The sequence below is a fragment of the Esox lucius genome, chromosome 24 (genome assembly GCF_011004845.1).
Source record: "Esox lucius isolate fEsoLuc1 chromosome 24, fEsoLuc1.pri, whole genome shotgun sequence".
Lineage (NCBI taxonomy): Eukaryota > Metazoa > Chordata > Actinopteri > Esociformes > Esocidae > Esox > Esox lucius.
In genome coordinates this window covers 14,357,837-14,374,179 of record NC_047592.1, presented here as the reverse complement: position 1 = coordinate 14,374,179, position 16,343 = coordinate 14,357,837, and the positions used below count along the sequence as shown (strand labels likewise).

At 45.5% G+C, this 16,343-nt stretch overlaps 2 long non-coding RNA genes and 1 pseudogene across 2 annotated transcripts; all 3 read right to left on the bottom strand.

Moving 5' to 3' along the window:
- Window positions 1-6,771: 6,771 nt before the first annotated feature.
- Window positions 6,772-8,961, bottom strand: LOC117593982 (annotated as a pseudogene).
- A 1,558-nt stretch (window positions 8,962-10,519) lies between these two features.
- Window positions 10,520-11,398, bottom strand: LOC117593907. The gene is made up of 3 exons (XR_004575356.1): window positions 11,164-11,398; window positions 10,882-11,034; window positions 10,520-10,720 (listed from the first exon to the last, which is right to left on the bottom strand). It is a non-coding gene; the product is annotated as an uncharacterized LOC117593907 (long non-coding RNA).
- Window positions 11,399-15,275: 3,877 nt separating this feature from the next.
- On the bottom strand, window positions 15,276-15,833 carry LOC117593906. Its single transcript, XR_004575355.1, has 3 exons — window positions 15,789-15,833; window positions 15,494-15,627; window positions 15,276-15,412 (listed from the first exon to the last, which is right to left on the bottom strand). It is a non-coding gene; the product is annotated as an uncharacterized LOC117593906 (long non-coding RNA).
- Between the last annotated feature and the right edge of the window lie 510 nt (window positions 15,834-16,343).

Here is a 16,343-nt window from a genome sequence, read left to right as displayed (position 1 = left end):
CAAAACAGGGAACAAACCTGAAACACAGTGAACAAAGTCAGATTCACAAATATAACAGTTGATTTAATACATTATTTCAGAAATCAACAAGTGCTGGACTGAACATTCGGCTGAGGTACACTCTGTCCATAACTTCAGATTTTATCTTCAGATTCTAATACAACCAATCTTATACCCTGTGTAATGTTTAGAAGTAAGTTAACTTACTCAATCCAAAGAGCAGTAGAGGTGGTAGTGAGGTTCTCGCCATGCTTTGAGAAGAACTATTCTTCTGTCTGGTTTTCAGAGAACGCCTCAATTCACTCTGAGACCACTATGAGATCAAAGGGGATTTCATTGGAAGGGGGCGTTGTTATTGTTGATATATTTAGATAGCAGAAATAGCATTACTTTTATTTAAAAAGTTTTAATATAAGGGCTATACAAATGTGGACAGGAGTGAGTGATGCTTTATATAAATGAATACAAAACCTCCACTGACACTACTTTTAGATTACTACAACATTCTTAGTTGGGTTTTGGTTTGTCTTCCCTGAGGTTCTAAGGACAGTTACAACCTGTTACCTCAGAAGCACAATACTAGTCTCACATTATTCCATGGAACGTTGTCTTACAGTAGTGTGGTGGAACCTCTTGTATATCTATGAGACGTTGTTTTGAGTTAACTGAGCAGGTATGAATGTATTCTAAGCAATTCTCTCAATCTGACATTTTAGAACTAAATTCAATGCTGCTTTGAAAGCCTGTGTGGAGGGCAGGTTGAAACTGACGTGCGTCATATAGACAGGATGTACATAACATTTGCTTAATGTTGGGCAGATTTTGAAGCACATTTCAATCATAGAAGACCAAAGTCACTTCCACAGTGCCATCACAAAGTATTCAGGCATCTTCACATTCTCCACATTTTGTTGCGTGAGACACAGAATTTATAATTAACCACATATGTACCAAGTGAAAACACATTATTTGAAATAATAAAACTGATAGGACATGATTTAGAAAGGCACACAAATGTCCATTTAAGGTCCAACACATTACAATGTAAGACTTCATGGGTTGATTTTCAAGCTTTGACGTCCAAACTATCCCTGAACCTCCAAGCAGGCATGTGCACAGGTAAGGCTCAACCTGTGCAGAGCACATGCCTCTTTGCTATCCAGAGCCCTTTCCAGTTGACATGTGCCCATCTGCCTTGGAGACATGCGTCACTCACTCTGATGGACATGCGTCGTACGTTTTCTCACACTCTTCCACTCACTCCGACACATCGTCCGTCCATGTTAGCCGTATTACAGCTGACTTCCTCGATTTAGATGCCAAAATTATTTGCATGAGAACAGCGAGGCAAAACACAACAGGAAAGTAATTCAGTAACATTAAACGACAATAAAGCACAACAGCATTTTATGATCGGAACATTCACCATTTTAGTAGGAAATCAGGTATTGCTTTCGTAGTTGTGATGCTTAATGAAGTCTTATGATTGGAGATGAAGATGATGATGGATCTACAGACTTCTTCCCATTGGTTGTGATCCTGGTTGGTGTTTGTCTGTTCAATTGTCTTTCATCCTCATTCTGTTCTTCAAGATCAGCCGAGACACAAACAGACCAAACTCAGGTATGGATAATGTGATGAATGTGTATATGATAATAAGTGGACTGTGAACAGCATTTACATATGTAGGGTTTTCTCCTGATATTGACACTGTATATTAAGAATAGTTTGGTCATAAATAATTGTACGCTAGAAGTAAATAATCGGTTATCTCCTCTCCCCTCTGTTTATCACATTCATTTCTTGACTCAATGACCACCACAAAATTAACCGGTACTTTGTTTTCCGACATTTTCTTGAAAATACAAGGAAACCAAAAACGGTACATTTGAATAGTATGTACATCCGCTTAGTATAGTATGTAATAGTGTTTCCAAATCTACAGGACCCAGATCCTGGTCCACTTCATTTTGTCACCCTGAATTTCACCTCCAAGAAGATGCAGAGGAGGGAGATGGAGCTGAACACCCATGTAGTGTATGCAAGGAATAAGACAAGGTGGTCGGGTGGAATAGGGGGAAATTGATACCAAATTATGTTTATCATATTCTACCGCATATTTGAAAGATTTTAATCAAAATGGACTTAGACGTTGTATTTTTCACCCCTTGATATCTCTTCTCTTATTATGCACTGATCTTAGCCCCCATTGTTAGGAGCAGCTAGTCACCTTATAAAGAGAAAATGATTGGTGTCTGAGTTAGAGGAGGAGGAACATATCACTTCCTGTAGTTTGAAAAGAAGGAAGGTGCACCTCAGTGTTGAGTGAGACCTGAGGAGGTGAACATCACTAGGCTTCTCAAAAACTAACAGTGGGGGTTGAAATGGCCCTCATGACATCCACATTATTCTCTGTCTCTCTCATTATGTTTTGGCATATTTTCAGTCCACTTTCCGGCATTGAGTATGGTTGTTGTAGCATTTAAATGTTTAACTTCTTTTCACCTCATCAAAGTAAGTGTAAATGATAGTCATTTGAGGGTCAGTTGACAAGGTGGGGATGTGAGACTGAGACGGGGACCAACAGTAACTTTCCACTGTGGTAGAAGTCACGCTACTCTGTCTTACTACATTAGATGAGCAACCTGTACTACAGGAAGACAAGCCTTCAGTTCTCACCACAAGACTCAAAACCACCCACATTCTGCATATATCTCTCATTTGTTTATCGTTTATTTAATCTGGATAAAGAAAATCGGACCCATGACCCTCTATTAGATAATGAAAATATGTCAATACAAAAAAGAGAAAAGAATGTCCGCTTGTCTAATCCATTTAGCAAAGTGTAGGTTCTTTATGTCAACAGTCACAGAGAATGATTTACCACATTTAATCTAAGCTCACATTTATTTTATGTGTATTTGTGATTTGGTCTTGTTTACCCAGCATTGGACTACTGCATTGTATCATGCTGATCACTGAAAATGACATGAAGACTTTTTAAAAATTGATAAGGTTGTGATGTTTTCCGCCTCTTGGTATTTCCTGTTTTCTTTTCACACTTATCACAGACCCCTATTTTAAGCAGCAGCTAATCACCATATAAGGAGAATATGATTGGGGTCTGAGGCAGAGGGGGAGGGACAATTGAGGAAATCATCACATCCTGTAGTGTGAGTAGCAGGAAGTAGCAGCTCAGTGTTGAGTGGACCTGCTGGAGTGAACATCACTGGTCCTCTCATTAACTGACACACTGGGATATCAAACTGCAATCATAGCATCTCTCTTTCCTAACCCAGGGTGACCACATTTTTAAACACCCAAACGGGGACCCTCGTGTAACCGCACGTTAATGCACGCGCACATGTATGAGCTTATGCACGCCTGTTGGTCATCATGTATGCTTGTGGTTGGTGGAGCGGGGGGTGCTTTTAGCTTTAATGAGAATTGTTGCTTTTCTACGCAGTTCTATGCAGTTGTTTGTTTGGCTCTGACTCGTATGTGGAAACACTAGAGTACTATTATTAGCCTATTATTATTTTTATTCTGGTGAACACCGGGACAATTTGCTAGTGAATGTGGGAAACCGGGACATTTTATTGTTTTACAGATATTTGTCAGGATGGCTAACCGAGACATATGGTCACCCTATTCTAACCCAACTCTCCATTTCTCTCTCTCTTTCTCTCTCGCTCTCTGTTTATGCTTCTCAGTTTGACTCGTCATGTCGTGCATCGCATTCTCTATTTAAGCCTTGTGTTATGTTGACATTTTGGTTACACTCATTATGTTAGGGGGTCAAATTGACCCTAGGTGTTAAATCACTACCCAGTACTCACTATGGATATTTTAGGCCCAAACAAATGTGTTTAACCTCCATAATCAACTCATTACTCATATAACTTATAACATTTACTAGTTTTATTTTATTATATAGTCCATTTAGAACACATTTACCTTATGATGAAGACTTGTTTAATCCCAAAAATAGAAATGGATCTCTGTTTGCTATGATGGACAAAATTGACCAATACTTTTTAAAGTTCTAGACAATATTCTGTTTAATAATGTTTAGATAAGATGGAGTCTGATTGAGCAGAGCTATCATCTCTGCACAATGAGCCATGACAATGTTCACAGAGGCTAGGTATCTGGGAAGGCTCTCACACCACGTGCTGTTTGTCTCACACACAACGTTCTTGTTTCACAGTTATCAAAGTGAACTACTCTGCTGAATATGTGAAATCGCTCAAGTTTCATGGATGCACGAAATATAAACCTATCAGCTATAACAATATGACCACCTGCCAAATATTGTGTAGGTCCCCCTTTTACCACCAAAACAGCCCTGACCCATCAAGGCATGGACTCCACTAGACCTCTAAAGGTACCATGAACTCATTGTTGTGTTCCTCAAACCACTCCTGAACAATTTTTGCTTTGTGGCAGGGCGGAGTATCCTGCTGAAAAAGGCCAATGCAATCAGGGAATACCGTTACCATGAAAGGGTGCACATGGTCTGTAACAATGCTCAGGTAGGTGGTACGTGTCAAAGTAACATCCACATGAATGGCAGGACCCAAGGTTTCTCAGCAGAACATTGCCCAAAGCATCACACTGCCTCCGCTGGCTTGACTCCTTCCCATAGTGCATCCTGGTGCCATGTGTTCTCCAGGTAAGCGACGCACACGCACCCGGCCATCCACGTGATGTAAAAGGAAATGTGATTCATCAGACCAGGCCACCTTCTTCCACTGCTCCTTGGTCCAGTTCTGATGCATATGTGCCCATTCTAGGCGCTACGCAGCCCCATACGCAACAAACTGCAATGCACTGTGTGTTCTCACACTTTTCTCTCAGTAGCAGCATTAACTTTGTCAGCAATTTGAGCTACAGTAACTTGTCTGTTGGATCGGGCCACACAGGCCAGCCTTCACACCCCAAATGTATCAATGAAGGTTGACAGCCCATGACCCTGTCGCCGGTTCACCGCTTTTCCTTCCTTGGATGATTTTTGATAGGTACCGACCACTGCAGACCAGGAACAGCAGTTTTTGTGATGCTCTGACCCAGTCGTCTGGCCAATACATCCCACCCACTGACAGGTCCCATGATAATGACATTATCAATATTATTCACCTCACCTGTCAGTGGTCATAATGTTATGGCTGATCGGTGTATCAGTGTTATTCACTTCACCTGTCAGTGGTCATAATGTTATGGCTGATCGGTGTATCAGTGTTATTCACTTCACCTGTCAGTGGTCATAATGTTATGGCTGATCGGTGTATCAGTGTTATTCACTTCACCTGTCAGTGGTCATAATGTTATGGCTGATCGGTGTATCAGTGTTATTCACTTCACCTGTCAGTGGTCATAATGTTATGGCTGATCGGTGTATCAGTGTTATTCACTTCACCTGTCAGTGGTCATAATGTTATGGCTGATCGGTGTATCAGTGTTATTCATATCACCTGTCAGTGGTCATAATGTTATGGCTGATCGGTGTATCAATGTTATTCACTTCACCTGCCAGTGGTCATAATGTTATGGCTGATCGGTGTATCAGTGTTATTTACTTCACCTGTCAGTGGTCATAATGTTATGGCTGATCGGTGTATCAGTGTTATTCACTTCACCTGTCAGTGGTCATAATGTTATGGCTGATCGGTGTATCAGTGTTATTCACTTCACCTGTCAGTGGTCATAATGTTATGGCTGATCGGTGTATCAGTGTTATTCACTTCACCTGTCAGTGGTCATAATGTTATGGCTGATCGGTGTATCGTTCTCTGTCTTTGTATCCCACAATCTAGCTGCTGATTCATTTTTTGACTTGTAGTCTGCAATGTTAAATATGGACAGGGTCCTTTTCAAACCCTATAAGTTATCACACCTCAGAATAGTCTGGGTCCTCCCCACACTACACAATAAAGCCTTTCCCACAAAAAAAGTTTAGTTACAGTAATAACAAAGACAATTATAGCTTATGTTTGTGAAAGGTGAGGGGTGATTTAACTTTTATTGTGTGACATATTTTACTACATCGATCTCAGCACATTTCCGTAACACATTTCAACTGTTTCATCTGCACGACTCATCTAGTAAGCAATTGAGTCTGTGAGAAGCGGACATTACCCTTACCCAGATCTAAGCCCGCAAAACACATGTAAAATGGGAAAGGGTCTGAATACTGTCAGAATGCATGCAATGTAAAATTGATTAAACAAATTACCCCACAGTGACAAGACTATGTCTAGGCCACTCAAGGACATTCACATTGTCCCAAAGCCAAATCAGTTTCAGTGTTATATTGTATTTTTGCACTGTTGTCCTAAAAGATGAATCTCCTACCCAGTCTGAGGTCCTGAGAGAAGACTCCATGAAGACTCTATTCTCCCTGCCAAGTGAGGATTAATGACTGTTCCCGTCACAACAGTTGTGTTTTTTATATTAAGTATAACATGTGCTATAAACATTTCATGGAACTAAAAGTATTTACCTGGTTAAACATGTCAAAAAGCAATATAGGTTTTTGACATGAAAAGAGACAAGAAAAGAGTGCAAGAATGTATTGTTTATTGTGTTAAAACCAGTACTACAGCGATATGGGTTTCTTCATGATTAGAAATGTTACTGAATAATTATTTTAATCTATCACTCTAACATAATTATAATTGCAGTTTCAAATTTTTTGGGATCGCAAATAAAGTACAATATGTATTTAAGGTACTAAAATCAGTTTTATTACAGATAGTTTTTCTTGTTATCTCATTCCTGCTGCAGGTACCTGACCTCAGAGTACACTGCATCTCTTCTGACGGTCTTGTCTTTTACTCGTCTGGCGGAGGAGCTTTTCTTGGGATTGAATCTCACTGCTGCATAGTTTAATACATCACTGTTCTGGCTCTGAGGGGGTGGAGACATAACAAAATGCATAATAATTAAATTATTTCATTTAGGATGTTTCTATTTTCCAATAACAGACATTCTTATAAGGGAATTGAACATACAACCCTGGTGTTGCTAGAACTTTATCAACTAAGCTCTGAAGGATCCCAATCAGAAGATCAAAATGCTACAAAATCTAGAACAAAGAGCAATTACTTCCAAGAAATAAAATAACTCATTAATAACAAAATTACAGTGAATACATCTATCATATATCTACATATATCTGTATGGAATGTTGACAAATGTACCTGATTCCCCTGCAATGCTGGGTCACACGTCTTCCCTTAAAAGAGTTTAAAACAGATGAAGAATATTAATATTTAGGTGAAAATCTATTTTTCTGTAAATGTGTAGTTATTTGACATTTCATAATGGACATTTGAAATAACTTTTATATTAGATACATAAAAAATTAGACATGATTGCAAATACCTCTGTGATCTCCTCTCCGAGTGTTGCATAACATCCAGAGGAGCAGAACTGTCACCATAGTCAGAAAAATGTTGGACAGTATCAAGACAAGAACAGTAGGACTCAGATCAAAAGGATAGTCATGTCCTGGGACTGTGAAATGTATCAGTAATTTATTGTAAGTGACCCAGTTATATAAGGACAATATAGGATAGGAGCTCACACTGAGGTAAAGGATGTAGTAATTATTCTGATGAATTATAAAACAAATTACCTTGAACATCCAGCTTAGTCCCATTTCCAAACAGTATCTCTCCACATGAGGCCACAGCACAGTAGTAAGTCCCAGTATCAGAGAGGCTGAGGTTCCTCTTGGGGAGGTTGTAGACACAGCTCTGTGTAGGAGACCCAGACTCAGGGCTCTTCATACACTGACCACTCCTGTCTCCATTGGTATAAATTATTCCTGGATGGGATTCTCCTGAGTCAAGTCTGAACCAATAGACACTGTGTTCTCCTTCACAGGTCCCAGTGTTTATTGTACAGTTCAGAGTCACAGAGTCTCCTGGCTGGACTGATTTCGATTCAGGCTGTCGTACAAAACCAGTGTTTTTGGACTCAGAACCTGACATAAGGTTTAAAATTTACTGAAATATTTCTAAATTTGTTGAAATGTCATGATGCAGTTATCATTAACACATTACATATTCAAAATGTAGTGAGAAAATTGATCATAGTTGCAGATAATTTCAAGTGATTTTTGTACCTTTAACAATAAGAATGGCTCCGTCTAGAAAATTAAAGTCATTGATATGAGAACGTCCACAGTAGTACGATGCTGAATCTGAGAGCTGTGTGTCTGAGATGTTTAGGTGATACATTCCTTGTCCACATAGCACTGAAAAGCGAGAGTTCTTTTTGAATTCATTGTGGAACGCTGGATTCTCTTTATATGCATAGAAGTTTGATAATATTTTAGGTTTATCTCCCAAGGTTTGCTTGTACCACATGAAGTTCAGTCCCAAATTGTCTCGGAAACACTGTAAAGTCACTGTGTCTCCTATGTTGGCTGAAACAAGGCGCATGGCTGAAGATTGAGCTGCAGCTAGAATTTAAACAAACACATGAAACATTACATCACCTACATACCCATTTAAGAAAAGTGTCTATTACGTATCTGGTTTTCAATTAATGTAGATAATCCACCCTATAAGCATAGAAATATAAAATGTGGACTTACCAATCTCTATCAGAAGTGGAAATGTCAGAATAAGTGCAAGGAACATCTTTTAAGTTGTCACCCTCTTAACGACTTATGTCTTGAATGGAAACACTTGAATGTAAATGGCAAAACTTTTTAATGGGGTTACTGGTGATTGGCTGAACTCTATGCATTATTTTTGGAAACACCTGATTAAGCCCACAATGGTCTTTATAAGGAAATGAGAATCACTTCCTTAATGTTCAACTCAAAACCAAGAACCAATGATAGAACTTTACAGTCACTGGTCACATTGAATCTCTTATATAGTCCAATAAGATAATTTTAATAAATACTGTTACAATAGGTTTATAACCATTGGAAGCATCATCCATCATTTTATTTTCTCATTCTCTGTAAACCCATTTGTGATATAATTCAGGAACGAGGTTCAATAGCAAAATTTGAGTTTAGCTCTTTTCTACATTTTATAAAGGTCCAGATTCAGAGCTTGTAATGTTATATTTATACAATACTGTTTGATAAAATTATGGGAATGATATGCTGCTTTTCCTCAGTCGGAAAAGGGTGGCTTGCCCACTTCAGGTTGGTGGAGAGTGCCTGCCTCAAGTGGAGGAGTTTAAGTACCTAGGGGTCTTGTTCACGAGTGAGGGAAGGATGGAACGGGAGATTGACAGACGGATCGGTGCAGCTTCTGCAGTAATGCAGTCGATGTATCGGTCTGTCGTGGTGAAGAAAGAGCTGAGCCGCAAGGCGAAGCTCTCGATTTACCAGTCAATCTACGTTCCTACTCTCACCTATGGTCATGAGCTTTGGGTCATGACCGAAAGGACAAGATCCCGGATACAGGCGGCCGAAATGAGCTTTCTCCGCAGGGTGGCCGGGCGATCCCTTAGAGATAGGGTGAGAAGCTCGGTCACCCGGGAGGAGCTCAGAGTAGAGCCGCTGCTCCTCCACATCGAGAGGGGTCAGCTGAGGTGGCTTGGGCATCTTTTTTGTATGCCTCCGGAACGCCTTCCTGGGAAGGTGTTCCGGTCCCGTCCCACCGGGAGGAGACCCCGGGGAAGACCTAGGACACGCTGGAGGGACTATGTCTCCCGGCTGGCCTGGGAACGCCTCGGTGTCCCCCCGGAAGAGCTGGAGGAAGTGTCTGGGGAGAGGGAAGTCTGGGCATCCCTGCTTAGACTGCTGCCCCCGCGACCCGGCCCCGGATAAGCGGAAGAAGATGGTATGGTATGGTATGGGATATGCTGCTTTAAAAGTAGATAATCTTCTCTGGGAGAACTGGGCTTTGTTTATGCCAATTCATCGTAAATACACACCCTCTTAGGCCATATCCCCACCCAGCTATTAAATATTCAAAGGGGGACACACTGACCTTGTGCTAAACTGGTCTGGTTGGTCTTTAATAAACATATTCTATATCAAACCAAATAAAATTAAATTAAAGTTTTTTCACATGCATTTGATACACCAAGTTTGAACAGTACAGTGAAAGGTAAAGTAGCTTAGCAGCAGGATTCAATGAATAAATAATAGCAGCAATGTAAGTGCAAATAATTTGTGTGCAGGTGGATAGCCACTGTTCTGTTTAGCAGTGAACTGATGGACTGGGTTGTCCACACATCAGAATCTGAAAGAGTTTTGTTGCCAGGTAAATTTCACAACAAACAACAGTGACTTGCTCACTTTTGTGAAGAAAATGTAAACATATTAGCTAGTCACAATTACACACACCTGGATGAATGACCGGTCAATCAGGTAGCTTATTATCAAACTTGTTCACTTTTGTGAAGAAAAGCTTGCTACCCAATGAGCAGGACCAGGAAATGTTAGCTAACTGGTAAGTTAGCATCATTACCTAGCTAGCTAACGTTAACAGTCACATCAGTAGCTATAGCTAAATATTGTAGCGACCCTGTGTTCATTTAAAGTTCTAAGTTGGTCAGTTATGCTTCATTAGGGGGCGGGGCCTGACAGTTAGGTGGGGCTGGTTTACCTGGTGGGACGTCCCGCAGTGAGGAGGGCATCTCTGGGGGACTTGGGGACAGCAGGGGCGGGTCCAGGGGTCTCAGGCCATAGCTTATATAAGGTGGGGTTTTGGGAAGCTCTCTCTCTCTCGTGGCTCCACTCCTGTGTGTGATAGAGGACCATGACAGGTGTACTTGTCTTAGCTAGCTACAGATCTAAGAGAGTATGTAAAGAACCTGTGTGTTAACAGGTATTGTTGGGCGTAGACAGTGGCCACACAGCTGTCTTGTTAGGGTTAATAAATTCTACCTGGCATTCTTTACCTCTGACTCCGGCTCCTGATTTAGCATCCCGACCAGGGGTGTTACACTGGTGTCAGAAGCGCTTTCGAACTGCTGCCTCGGTCGGAGGGCTAGTTTAGTCGTCAACTCGGATAACGTATCGCGTCGCGTGAGGGAAGATGCTGGGCGCGAGACCTAAGATAAAGAAAGAGCAGGCCGAGGTCAGAATCGACATAGGGGATTGCAGGGCTCCGGGCACATCGTGGTGCTCCGCAGGTGACACCGAACTGAGGGGGAGAGAGAACGTCTTCGTCGGTGCTTTACCCGCCAAGCTGGATCTGACGCAACTACAGGGCGCCGCTCCGGACATAAAGGACCCAATGCCGACGTCACGGCGCGACGATCAGCATTACTATGGCAATGTCAACAAAGATGGCGCGGCGCAGTACCCGGTGGCTAACTGTAGCGTGAAGACACCTAAGTTCTCTGGTGATGCCGACTTTGAAGCTTTCATGGCCCAATTCGAACTTTTAGCAGACTCGGTTGGCTGGAAGGAGGAGCAGAGAGCACTGCAGTTAGCGATGTGCCTATCCGGAGAAGCAGTTGCTTGCCTGATATTGCTTAGCCCGGATCAAAGACGTGATTATGGGGCGCTAGTCGGGGCACTTACTCTGAGATACGGTCGTGACAGACATCCTGAACTCATTCTTCCGGCACTGGGCCGTAGAGTAAGGTTCCGGCACTGGCCCCTTAGCCTGCTGGGGGTGTGGCCAGCCAGGTCATTTGCTCCGTGACTGCCCTTCAGCTACCAAGTCCCAGGGAAACGGGAAGGGGTTCGTACAGAGGGGGCGGTACGGACCATAGACACGCCCCCACATACCAGGCAGCTACAGGGCACTCAAGGGAAAGGGAGGGGAAATTCAAATAGAATTGTTGTGGTGGGGCGCACGACGGCTGGCGACTTCTGTCACATACCAGTTGCGGTGGAGGGGACAGCGTGTACAGCCTTGGTGGACACTGGGTCCACTGTGACGATTGTGCGGCCGGACATTGTTCCTGAGTGGGTGGCTTGGGAACCAACTGCTGTGCAACTGCGAACTGTTACCGGTGAGACTGCTCCTATGTTAGGAAAAAAACTGATGTCACTGACTGTGGGGGGTAAGACAGTAAAACACCTAGTGTGGGTAGCTAGTGTGCAGGACCCCTGTATCCTGGGCTTAGACTTCCTCAGAGACATTGGCTGCCAGTTAGATCTAGGCACAGGCACCATGCGTTTTGGGGGTGGGCCTGATGTCAAAATGTCCACACCCGGGGTTCTGTTTAGTGGAAAGGGCTGCCGTTCGGCATCCCCTAAGAAGCCGGAAAAAGGGGTGGAAACTCATTTAGACAACGCCACACACGTCCATCAGCTGCCCCCAGATAGCCCCAGTGTCTCACCTCGGGACAACACCGAGACGTCACCAACCACGCCATCATCTCTGCCCCCACCCCTACAGGCCGTAGGGGGGGTTGACACCTCTCTTGCAGCGGTGGAGGAGGTCTGTCGGAGGAACAACAAGGACCTCAACTCAGAACAAGGGGAGCAGCTGAGACAACTCTTAACCGAGTTCAAGGACAGTTTTGCGTGGAGTGAACAGGATGTGGGCTGTACTCATCTAGTGCAACATGAGATCAACACAGGCGACGCTCAACCGGTGAAGATTCGACCACGTCGCATAGCACTGGCAAGACAGGAAGCAGCGGACAGAGCCGTGGAGGAGATGGAGCAGGCCGACTTCATTGAGCCGTCCAACAGCCCGTGGTCAGCTCCAGTGGTGATGGTACCTAAGAAAGGGGGGAAACTAAGATTCTGTGTCGACTACAGGGGTTTGAATGCAGTGACGCGGAAGGACTCTTACCCAATTCCACGTGTAGACGAGTGCCTCGACCTGGTGAGGGGGTCCTCCTGGTTTTCCTCCCTCGATCTGCGCAGCGGATACTGGCAGGTACCTCTCGCTCCGGAAGCGCGGGCCAAAACCGCGTTTTCTACTCACCGTGGCCACTGGCAGTTCAAGGTGTTGTGTTTTGGGCTGTGCAATGCACCTGCCACATTTGAACGCCTCATGGACCGTGTGCTGTCAGACGTCCCCAGCCAACAGTGTCTGGTGTATCTAGATGACATCCTCGCCCATGGGATCTCCTTTGAAGAGGCACTGGGGGCACTGAGGAGAGTGCTGGAGAGGGTGACGGCGGCAGGTCTGAAACTGCACCCGGAGAAATGCCACTTCATGCGTCGAGAGGTCACGTTCCTCGGGCATCGCGTTGGGGAGAAGGGCATCAGCACCATGCCTGACAAAGTGGAGGCTGTCAGAGACTGGCCTGTCCCAACAACAAAGCAGCAGGTCAAGAGCTTCCTGGGACTGGCCTCCTACTACCGCAGGTTCGTGAGGGGGTTCTCCAACATCGCTTCCCCCATCACGGGCCTGCTGGGTAAGGACAGAGAATTTAGTTGGACCAAGGAATGCCAACAAGCGTTTGACTCCCTGAAATGTGCCCTGATCGAAGCCCCCGTCCTTGCTGCCCCTGACCCATCACAGCCGTTTGTACTCGACACCGATGCTAGCAACGTAGGCTTGGGAGCGGTGTTGGCACAGCCTGGTCCAGAAGGAGAGAAAGTGGTGTCATACTTCAGCAGGACCTTCAGTAAGGAAGAACGGCGCTACTGTGTGACACGGCGAGAGCTGTTGGCTGTAGTAGCAGCCATGCGCCACTTCAAATACTATCTATGTGGCATACCTTTCGTTGTGCGCACTGACCACGCTGCTCTCCAGTGGCTGCTGTCCTTTAAGGAGCCCGAGGGGCAGATCGCGCGCTGGCTGGAGGAGCTGCAGTCGTTCAACTTCCGGGTGGAGCACCGGGCCGGTGCTCGCCATGCCAACGCCGACGCACTGTCCCGCCGTCCCTGTGCAGAAGAGGGCTGCGGCTACTGTGAGAAGAGGGTGGCCAGAGAGAGAGAGCTGTGTGAGTAGGAGGGTGCAGTGGCTACGGTGAGCCAGCTGGGGTTTCCGGTGTGCAGAGAGACTCACCTGGTCGACGTCAGTGTGTGGAGGGAGAAACAGGAGGAGGACAGGGAGCTGGCACCGGTGCTACAGTGGGTCCGCGAGGGCCAACGACCGCCGAGAGAGGAGGTGGCACCCCTCTCACCAACAACAAAGAGACTGTGGGCTGGTTTTAACACTTTGAGGCTGGCGGAGGGGGTCCTACAGAGGGGATGGAAGACTCCAGCAACGGGAGAAGTCATCTGGCAGGTAGTGGTTCCAAAAGCTTTGCAGCAGACCGTGTTAGGCCAATTACATGGGGGCCTAGGCTCTGGGCACTTTGGGGCGACCAAGACGCTTAGACGACTTAGGAAAGGGTTTTACTGGGGGCGACATAGACGGGACGTAGAGGACTATTGCAGACAGTGTGACAGCTGTGCAGCAAGGAAGGGCCCACCAGGGCAGTCACATGCCCAACTGCAACAGTTCCCTGTGGGGTCACCTTTGGAAAGGGTGGGGGTTGATGTAGTGGGCCCCTTCCCAGTTTCAGACAAGGGAAATAGGTGGGTGTTGACTGCAATGGACTATTTTACAAAATGGCCTGAAGCATATGCCCTTCCTGACCAAGAGGCTGAGACGGTTGTTGACGCGCTGCTGGGGGGTTTCATCAGCCGGTTTGGGGTACCTGAGGCAATCCACAGCGACCAGGGGAGGAACTTTGAGTCAAGGGTGTTCACCGAAATGTGCCAGCGACTGGGTGTGGAAAAGACCCGCACCACCCCTCTTCATCCTCAGAGTGACGGTCTGGTGGAGAGATTCAACCGCACCTTAGCTCAGCAGTTATTGGGACACTCACCTTCCCCTGGTCCTCATGGCTTGTCGGTCGGCTGTCCAGGACTCCACCGGCTGCTCACCAGCTCTTCTCATGCTGGGTAGGGAACTCCGCACCCCAGCTGAAATGGTGTTCGGTCACCCTCCAGAGGGAACACCAGTGCTGGCTGGCCTAGACTATGCCCGGAGACTACAGGACCGGCTCGAGTCTGCCCACACCTTCGCCAGAGAGCAGCTACTGAACGCGGGCGCACGACAGAAGCGACACTATGATCTGCGTGCGAGGGGGCGGCACTTCGAGGCGGGTGAACTGGTGTGGCTGCACAATCCAGCAAGGAAGAAGGGGCGATGCCCTAAACTGGACAGTGCCTGGCTAGGCCCCTGCCAGATCTTAGAGCGCGTCGGAGAAGTGGTGTACCGGATCCAAACGCCACCAAGGGGGCGCAAGGTGGTGGTGCACAGGGACAGACTGGCCCCTTACAGGGGCAGACAGACGATGGGGGACGAACAAAGGGACAGTGGGGCCGGCCAGGGGGCGGGGCTTTCAGAGGAGGTTTCCCTGGAGACAGGGACTGAACCACCAGCTGAGTCAGGAGGGGAAGAGACACTTGGTGGGGAGAACAAGTCGAGGCCTCGGAGAGAGAGGAGACCTCCAGGTCGCCTGAGTGACTTTGTTTGTGCCCTCGGGGTCGAGGGCTTGTAAAGGGGGGAGCTGTGTAGCGACCCTGTGTTCATTTAAAGTTCTAAGTTGGTCAGTTATGCTTCATTAGGGGGCGGGGCCTGACAGTTAGGTGGGGCTGGTTTACCTGGTGGGACGTCCCGCAGTGAGGAGGGCCTCTCTGGGGGACTTGGGGACAGCAGGGGCGGGTCCAGGGGTCTCAGGCCATAGCTTATATAAGGTGGGGTTTTGGGAAGCTCTCTCTCTCTCGTGGCTCCACTCCTGTGTGTGATAGAGGACCGTGACAGGTGTACTTGTCTTAGCTAGCTACAGACCTAAGAGAGTTTGTAAAGAACCTGTGTGTTAACAGGTATTGTTGGGCGTAGACAGTGGCCACACAGCTGTCTTGTTAGGGTTAATAAATTCTACCTGGCATTCTTTACCTCTGACTCCGGCTCCTGATTTAGCATCCCGACCAGGGGTGTTACAATATATAGCAAGGAAAAGGACATTGACAACTTTCTGAAACTAAATTATCTGAAACTAGTTAGCAAACGTTAGACTTACCCATGTACATGTAAATGTTTCACGGCAGACGGAATATCTCTGATTACATACAAAATCCTCTGTCTTTTGGATTTGGTCTTTAGACTTTGTTTAATACGCTGTGTGTTTTTGCTACCGTTCACACTCAAGCGATTTTCATTACAAGAATCTGTGAATTTTTCATTGTTTCAATCATAGATTCCATGGTTGTCCTTTGCTAGCGAGCCAGTGTTTTCCTTTTGACCAGTGGCATTGCAATAAAATGCCAAAATGTTGCCTGAAATTTTCTAATAGTATCCAAGTCAGGGATTTCTTTATCATCAACTGATTCATCTTCTGAGTCATGTCATCATTGTAACATCAGCTAAATTCAGGGCAGAGATGTGGCTCACAACTGAATTGACGCCATTGCAGTTTTCCGCTTTTGAAAAACCCCAGGTAACAATTCTACT